At 42.7% G+C, this 8,426-nt stretch overlaps 1 long non-coding RNA gene across 1 annotated transcript in view; it reads right to left on the bottom strand.

Moving 5' to 3' along the window:
- Positions 1-357: 357 nt before the first annotated feature.
- Positions 358-8,426, bottom strand: part of LOC148110294 (uncharacterized) — a 29,712-nt gene continuing 21,643 nt past the window's right edge. Inside the window, exon 4 of the long non-coding RNA XR_015724266.1 lies at positions 358-898. This is a non-coding gene — a long non-coding RNA (uncharacterized LOC148110294). The remainder of the gene's footprint in view (positions 899-8,426) is intronic.

The raw sequence follows: 8,426 nt of genomic DNA, 5'->3' as shown, positions 1-8,426 counted from the left end.
AGGTTAATTATATTTGCTGATGCTTACCATGTTTTTCCTTCTCTCTGGCTTTCCATATCTATTGGGCTCTAAAATAGTCTTTCTGTCCCTTTGATTTCTTTGGCTTTCCTTCTTGATTCCCTTCTAGATTACACTTTTTACTACCTAGGGTGGGAATCAGAACTTTCCAAGTGTAGGTGGAGAGACTCATGCAGAATTCTGAAGTTCTCCATGTCAGGACAAGGCTCAGGCTAGACACCCAGGAATCCCGGGGACCCTGCTGCCTCGTCTCCTTGTTGTCTCCACCTCCCGCCTCTGCCCAAAACTACACATTGTCTCATACACGCCCATCATGCAGTCCTGTCCATCCTGCTTCCTCCCCACTTTTACTGCTCCTATTGCCCCGCCCTGCCCTACCTCCTTCCTCTCTGGTAGTGAGCATCTCCCATGTCCTCCCTTTCTGTAGCCAGAGCCATCTTCAAAACCCCACCCTGGATGGATTCCTCTACTTAGAACCACTTAGCAGCTTCCTCCTGCCTTTAGAATAAACATCATGCAGGCCCTAACTACCTGGGCTGCCCTTGCTGACCTCTTCCATCTCTTCTTCCTTCATTCTTCAGAGCTCCCGGAAAATGTCACACTCCTTTCCTCTTGGCTCTGGTTGGTGGTGTTTGCTCTGTTCTCATCATTTGTTTTCTGTTCCCCTTGTGGACACCCACTCACACTTCCCATCTCAGCATGACTCCCTAGACCAGGTTGATCCCCCCATGATGCACTCCTACAGCACCCCTACTTTTCCGTTACGAGTCTTCTGTAATTTATAATCACTTTGCTTATGTCACCTTTCCCTTTAGGCCATCAGTTCCACAGGGGGAAGTGAGCAGGTTTATTTTGCTTCTCATTGTCCCTTCCATGGTACCTGGAAGACAGAGTGCCTCAATAAATATTTGTTGACTGGCTGATTTTCTGAAGTTGGTTAATTGCTTACCCAAAGTTCAGTGCTCTTGAACAATGCTAGGAAAATCTACCTTTGAAGCACAACTACTCTGTGCCCAAGTTAATCCTTCCTCCTTGCCCATGATTATAAATACTACATTCTGCGTGAACTAAGACATTTTCTAGCTCAGCACAACACTGTCTACTGTTTGTGTTCCAACGATTTCCTTATGTCTCGTGTGTTTCCTTTGGGCCATGTCTGAGCTGCAGTCCTGCAGGAATGATTTCTCATCTGTTTCTTGTGCTAGATAACACCATATTAGTCTTGAGTAAATGTGACAAAGTTCTAGCCAAATTCATCATCCCAGTGGAAACCAATGCCCAGGATTTCAATCAAATGGAAAAAAGGAGAGATAAATAGGCTGCCCTGAATTTATTTATGAATTGTGTGCACCCAAAATTATAGTCTATAAGGGCTAAAATAAAATAATGAGGCTACCATTTCTCTCTAGCTAGGAATATATCCAAGCCAGTTGTGTCTTCTTTAGACAGTACAGTCAGAGGAAACTCCATAGGCAAAAAAGTTCTTTTCCTCATGTAGATCAGGAGGCAGGAATGTTCTAGTAAATGGCACCATCATCCACTTTAGCTCAAGCCAAAAAGTAAGAGCTATCTTTTCTCTCAGAAGCTATGCTCCACCTGCTAGTGGTCTGTTGCCTCAACCTGCAAGAACTTGCTGATCTGTATGTACCTCTCTGTGTCTCCACGTCTCTGCCACCATCTCCTCACCCTTCCTTGTGGTTCTGGACTTCCACTTTGACCTCCTGAAAATTCGTTCTCTGCACAGCAACTGAAGTGATTCTTCAAATCTACAATCAGTGTATATCTTCCCATTGCTTAAAACCTTCCAATAATTTCTAACAACTTAAGGAAAAAAAAAAAAGTAATTTCTTAGCTTACAGGGTAAATGCCCCCTCCTTGGGGAGAGATTGATGAGATCCCCTTTTCTGAAGCAGCAACTCCCACCAGGACCTGTCTCCTTTCTGGCTTTGCTCTTTCTCAGAGCACCGATTGCTACATGACAATGATAGTAGGTACTTAGTGGATTATTTGTTTTTTCGTCTTGCCCACCAGAGTGTCATCTCCTTTTGGGCAGGGACTTGGAAGATCTTGTTCATTGTTGCATATGCAACATCTATGAGAGTGTCTGGTGCAAAATCAGTGCTCAATGAATGTTGAATGAATGAATGAATGAAACAAACAAATGGATGGACTCAGACTTCCTTGGTTCCCTTCCGTAGGAAAATTTCCCGTAAGTCAAAAGGGAAAGTGGCAGAAAGCAGTCACAATTGAGCAATTACTATGGTGAATATGTGGCTTTCTGGTTATGTGCCTTGATGTTTGGAGAACCCAGACCTATGAGGTTTAGCATGTCCTTCCACTGAGTCTGTGGCCTGATAATTACCCAGGCCTCCTTTTGGCTGTGCTACCTAGCAATCAATGCATGACTGTGCCTCCTGGCCGGTACCTGCTGGGCACAGAGCTCATTTCCCTCGGTGGAGCTGCTGACTGGAGCTGTTTGTCCCTCAAAGGGTGCTAAGCCCTCATTAGCAGCTTATAAACATTTTCCTGCTCTTCAAGCCCTGCTCTTTAGTAAACAGTGGGGGCATTTACTAAGTCCTGTGGAGAAATGAGCCAAATTTTTGGAAATGTGCATATTGAGAGGGTTTGGAATAAAAGTTCACTTATAATAATGCAAATAGTATGTTTCTTTGTAGACAGAATCAGCAGGCTTCAATTAGGAGTTTTGGAAACATTTTTCTTTCTTTCTTTTTCCCCATGAATTGTCTTGGTGACTCAATTTCAGAGTTGGTTTCCTCAAGGCCCTAAATGTACTTGCTCCTCTTTGCATAGGGAGTCAGGGAGGGCTCTTCCTTTCAGTAGTGGGGTCAGAAGATGCCTGATTAAGGGGTAGAACTCTTGTGCTTAAAAGTTAAAACTTTTATTTTTTTTATTATTTTTTTAAAAAGATTATTTATTTATTTATTTATTTGAGAGAGAGAGAGAGAGACAGAGCATGAGAACAGAGGGGTGGGGGCAGAGGGAGAAGCAGACTCCCCACTGAGCAGGGAGCCCCACATGGGTTCCACCCCAGGACCCTGGGATCATGACCTGAGCCAAAGGCAGACACTTAACTGACTGAGCCACTCAGGCACCCAAAAGTTAAAACTTTTAATTGAAGTGTACCATACATACAAAAACGCACGTATGCTAAAGAGGACAGCTTGATGAAATTTCAGGTTCAGTTGTTGATGGGCAATTGAGTAGTTTCAGTCTGGCAGACATGGGCAAAATTCTGCTTCTCTTGCTCACTCTCACTCAATCATACTCTCTCCCTCCTTCCTTGCCTTCCTTTCTTCCTTCCTTTTCCTGTCTCCTCCCCTTCCCTTGCCATCTCCCCCTCACTCCTCCTCCTCCTCCTCCTCCTCCTCCTCCTCCTCCTCCTCCTCCTCCTCCTCCTCCTCCTCCTCCTCCTCTCCTCCTCTGTTTCTTCTCCTTTTTTCAGAATGGAGACTATCTACCAGCACGAGCTCCACAGAGGTAGGCATTAGTGTGGGGGTCCCACTTTGAGGATAAATCTGGATCTTGTGCTCATGAAGGTCTTTACCCAGCATCTGTCCAAACTGCTCATTCTCCTCTGGAACAACATGATGCTTTCCTGGGGCTGAACCCAAGCATCTTCTGATACCCCCTCTCCCATCTACAAAGACTTGAAGGAGCCCTGCACCAGACCTGGAGTAAGGGATGGGACAGCGGGCAGCTACCCAGGCACTGAACTCTCTAATGGTGAATTCAAACATCTCTCTAAATGGTGAACCAGTTAACTCATTTCCCTATTCTGCGACTCCCACAACCAAGGAAGTTTAACTTGGGCCACCAAAGATAGTGCACTCCAGTGCAAAATTTAAAAATCCCAAACCGCTCCCTACTTGCCCAGACCTCTCTGTCTGGTTTATCTGCTGTAGAAACACTCAAGCTGAAATTCTGATCTCAAACAGTGCTTTCTATCAGGAACAACTGGTTTAATTTGTCTATAAGTTTTAAACCTTTTATATGCCTCCCAAAGACCTGCCTGGTTTGTAAGACAGAAAAATGAGAGGTGTTCTGTCATTATTTCTCATATAATGTTCATGCTGCTTTGGACCAGAAAAGTGAATGGGAAAGTCCATTGGTTTCTGTATCTAATTTTTATTAACCTAAACAAATCTTGTCCCTACCAAAAAACATAGAACAAATGCTTAAAGAATATTGTTGACAATTATTATAAAAAATAAATAAATAAAAAGACAGCATCAAAAGATAATACCCAAATTTCCCCCCCAAAAAAGAAGAATTAAACTTTCTGGCAGATTAAAAAAAAAAAAAAGAATATTGTTGAAAGAGCTCAGATTATTGGCTGGCCTGAAGCTCCTGAAGCACGTGTTTACTCTGGCCTTGTGTGTAATTCTGGCGCTTTCTGCTCCAGAAGCCAGCCAGCCTGAGGGAGTTGGAGTGGGATAGGGTTGGCCCGGCAGCCCAGGGGCTGGCGCTGAGTCCTGGGGCCTATGTGAACTGACTGTGTGGCCTTGGGTGAATCACATGATCGCCTTGGTCCTTAGTTTCCAAAAGATGACAGGGTTAGACGAGATAATTCTGAGATTCCTTCCAGTGTTGACAGCTGTGAAAGGATGTGAACTGTGCTGTGTGGGCAGTTGTATCTTGTCCTGAATGAATAAAAGGCTTTATAAAAGCACTGTGAATGCCCAGTGACTCAGCCTAATGAACGGACTGTTGCGACTCCATTTTTCTTCACTGGTTTTCCCCTGACCTGTGAAAATGCCTGACTGGGTGGAACAAGAAAGCTGGTGTCAACTGTAGAAATTTGATGCATAATTCTTAACAAAATAGTGATTATTATCAAAGTCCTCCTTGTTAACCAGCTGGCCTGCCCAGTGTTGCCAGAAGAATCAGTGATCAAAATGAGGAGATCCTGTGGCTCTGTCCTTGGCGCTGGTGGAATTCCCCTGGGAGAAGCACCCCACTGCGGGTGTGTGTCTGTCCTCGGCACTTCTGGCTTCAAGTCCAAAGTCCACATTTGACTCCAGCTTGTTTTTTGTTTTGTCTGTTTGTTTTGTTTCATCCTGTCTGTGAAATCTTAATACATGTGCCTCATCTCTCTTGACTGCCCGGCCTAGAAGCTTCTCAAGAGACACCAGAGAGTGACCTCTGTCTCTTTGACAGGCCCCATAGCCTGTTACCGTGAATTTTGCATTTGTCAGTTGTCTTGATTTGTGTTAGTTTTCCATGGCTGCCGTAAAAAATTATCACAAACCTAGTGGCTTAAAACCACATGAACTGGTTCTCTTACGATTGTGTAGGAAGTTTATTGGGGTCTCACTGGGCTAAGATCGAGGTATTGTCAGACCTGCAGTTCTTTCTGGAGAGCTTTGGGAAGAATCCGTTTCCTTGTCTCTTCCAGCTTCTATCATGCACCCTCCCTCCTCCCCCTATAGCCCCTTCTTTCCTCTTTAAGCCAGTGATGTCCCATCTCTCTGATCCTTCTTCCTTAGCCTTACCTCCCTCTGACCCTAACCAGGAGAGGTTCTCTGCTTTTAAGGTTCACATAATTAGTTGGGCCAATCCAGAAAATCCAAGGATAATAATCTTTCATCTCAAATTCCTTAACTTATTTGCACCTGCAAAGTTCCTTTTGCCATGTGTGGTTCACAGGTTCTGTGGGTTAGGGCGTAGGTGTCTTTTAGGGGAACATCATTCTGCGGAACATTGTATTTTGTGTCAGATAATTACAAACTTCTCCAAGTCTGGGGTTGCCATGGATTGGGTTCACTCAGAGGCTGGTGGAGCAGTCACTAGCTTGCAGAATGTTCACTAAGGAGTGTCCTTGGAAGCAACACCTATGGGTGGGTGGGGAGGCAGGAGTGAGCAGGGCAGAAGTTGAGCTCCAGCCTCAGTCAACCCTACAGGGGACTCTGGAGTTAAGAGCTGTCCTGCTCAAAGCTGAGTTGGTCTTCGAGTAGCTAAGAAATTGTTCACAGTGGCCCCATTAGTAAATGGTAGAGCCAGCATTGCACATCATATTATTTGAATATGAAACCTATATTCTAATCCATTGTACACAAGGTAGTCAACCTCCAGGAAAGGGATAAGCAAACTTTTTCCGTAAAGGGCTTGATAGTATAAATTTTTTTGTCTTTGTTTACCATGTGGTCTCCATCTCAATAACTCAATTCTGCCCTTGCGGTGCCAGAGACAATAGGTAAAAGAATGACAGTACTGTGTTTCAGTAGAAGTTTATTTACAAAAACAGGTGGCTGGCTGGACTTGGTTGCAGGTTACCAACTCTGGCTCTAAGAAGTCATTGGGTTGAACAGGTACCATGGAATAAGTTAGTGGTTCTCACATTGGTGCATGCATCACAATGACCCAGAGGACTTGTTAAAACACAGGAGGCTCATCCCAATCTCCAGAGTTTTAGTTCAACAGATTTGGGGTGGAACCCTACAAGTTGTGGTTTCAACATGTTTCCAGATGGAGCTGATGCTGCTGGTTGCAGGGACCACAGTTTGAGAACCATGGGCTTAGGTTAATACTCATGAATGACAGACAATGATATTTTCTCAAAGACAAGTTTTTAAGTCATCCTTCAATAAAATAGTAATGCACACTTGTCTTCTGAACGCGTAACTCAAGTGCACACTACCTGTGTGGATTCCTTTCTTCAGGTGTCTGGCAGAGGAAGAGCCAACACTTTCTTAAGTTGTGTCGTTTGAGGGATGTCAGAATGGCTTCCCCAAAATGTTTTCTATAATCTACTGAATGAATCAATGCTCAAATTTTCAGCAGGGCCAGTCCTCCAGGAATGCAAATTCCTTTTTTTTTTTTTTGAAATGCAAATACCCTGAATAAAGAGGAACAACTTGAAAGGGAGGAGAGGAGTGTAAGATCTGGGGGTGAGAAGCCACTTACTGGTTTAGTGGACATGGAAAGGAGAGTTTTTCCTTTCTGTGCTACAGTTTCCTAAACTGTAAAATGAGAATGATATTTAGTATGTCACAGATTATTATAGAAGTCAAATAAGATCTAATGAGCTAATACATCTAAAAGCTGTCTTCCTGTTCATATATTTATTTAAACTAGTTTTATTAATTTTTTTTCCCTTCGGGGCAGGAAGGCTGGGGATGGCAAGAGATAGTAGTATTTTAGGGAAAGAAGGTGTTGTGTTAGTGAGGGTGAGGGCAAAAGCAGGATAGACAGTGAGGTTGCTGAGGACAAACTACTTATTTTATAATATTACCTAAAACATAATACATAATAATGTCTAGGGTAAACTTTGTTTAAGATAAACCAGATGTATCAGTTGGGTTTTGTTGTATAACAAATTGCAAATCACCTGGATGAAAACAACCACCATTTATTTAACTCATGATTCTGCTAAGTGGCTCTTTTGGTCTTCTTTGAGCTTGGCTGATCTTGGCTGGGCTTGTGAGTCTGGTCTTTGGTGGGTCAACTAGGTGCTGGCTCATCCCAGATAGCCTCTTTCATATGATTGGTTGACTAGAGACTGAAATGATGGGGTGGTTACATCCAAAGTTTCTCAACTCCCAGTAGACTAGCAGGGTCTGTTCATGTGGTGGCAAGGTTCTTAAAACCAAGCCAGAGCAACAAGGCCTCTGGAGGATTAAGCAGAGAAGTGGCCCAGTATCACATCTGCTGCCTTCTATTTTTTAAAGGAAGTCATATGGCCAGATTAAAGGGGTGGGGAAATAGACTCTTAATGGGAGGGGCTATGAAGTTTTTGAACCATATTTGAAATCTACTGTACTAGGTATAAACTATTCCAACTACTTAGTTTGGTTTTGTAATTTACTGCTTCAGGTTTTTGTTATTCAAATTCCAAAATTCAAATGAGCTAGGAATTACCCAGCACATTCCAGGCATCCCAATATTCTTATTCTGATTTATAGAAGAACATATAGAAAAACCACTAAGAGTTTACACAATTCTAAATCAGAAATATGAATGACCCTTGTACCCCAGGTAGAAGAGAAAAGCATTTCAGGTGATTAGAATTTTGAAGAATATGAAAACTAAATTAATTTTATTTTAGTTTTTGGTATATGTAGGGAAAAGATAAAGAAATTTGTGCCTTAAGATGTGTGGGTGGAAGAAAGGACAAATAAAATGAAACATATATAAATGTTCCTTGAGCTAATTCTGAAGCCTGAAGAATAAAAATGAAACCTTAATATGAAAATAAACTAAAACCTTAGTATGGATATTTGACTTGAAACTGGTGGGCTAATCCAGAGATTTATCTCTAATGTAGATGGTATTTAGGGAACTTTCTAACTCTGTGACTCTTTTCTATGTGTTGGATCTTTACATGAAAAGATCTTTAGGAAATTGTGGCCCAGAAAGACTGAATTATCTTGGGGAACCAGCCAGTTAGT

This window comes from Ursus americanus, chromosome 4 (genome assembly GCF_024610735.1).
Source record: "Ursus americanus isolate L20-20 chromosome 4, mUrsAme1.1.p, whole genome shotgun sequence".
NCBI classification, from domain to species: Eukaryota; Metazoa; Chordata; class Mammalia; order Carnivora; family Ursidae; genus Ursus; species Ursus americanus.
Note: the sequence above shows the minus strand (reverse complement) of the source record. Positions and strands in the feature narration are given on the sequence as shown.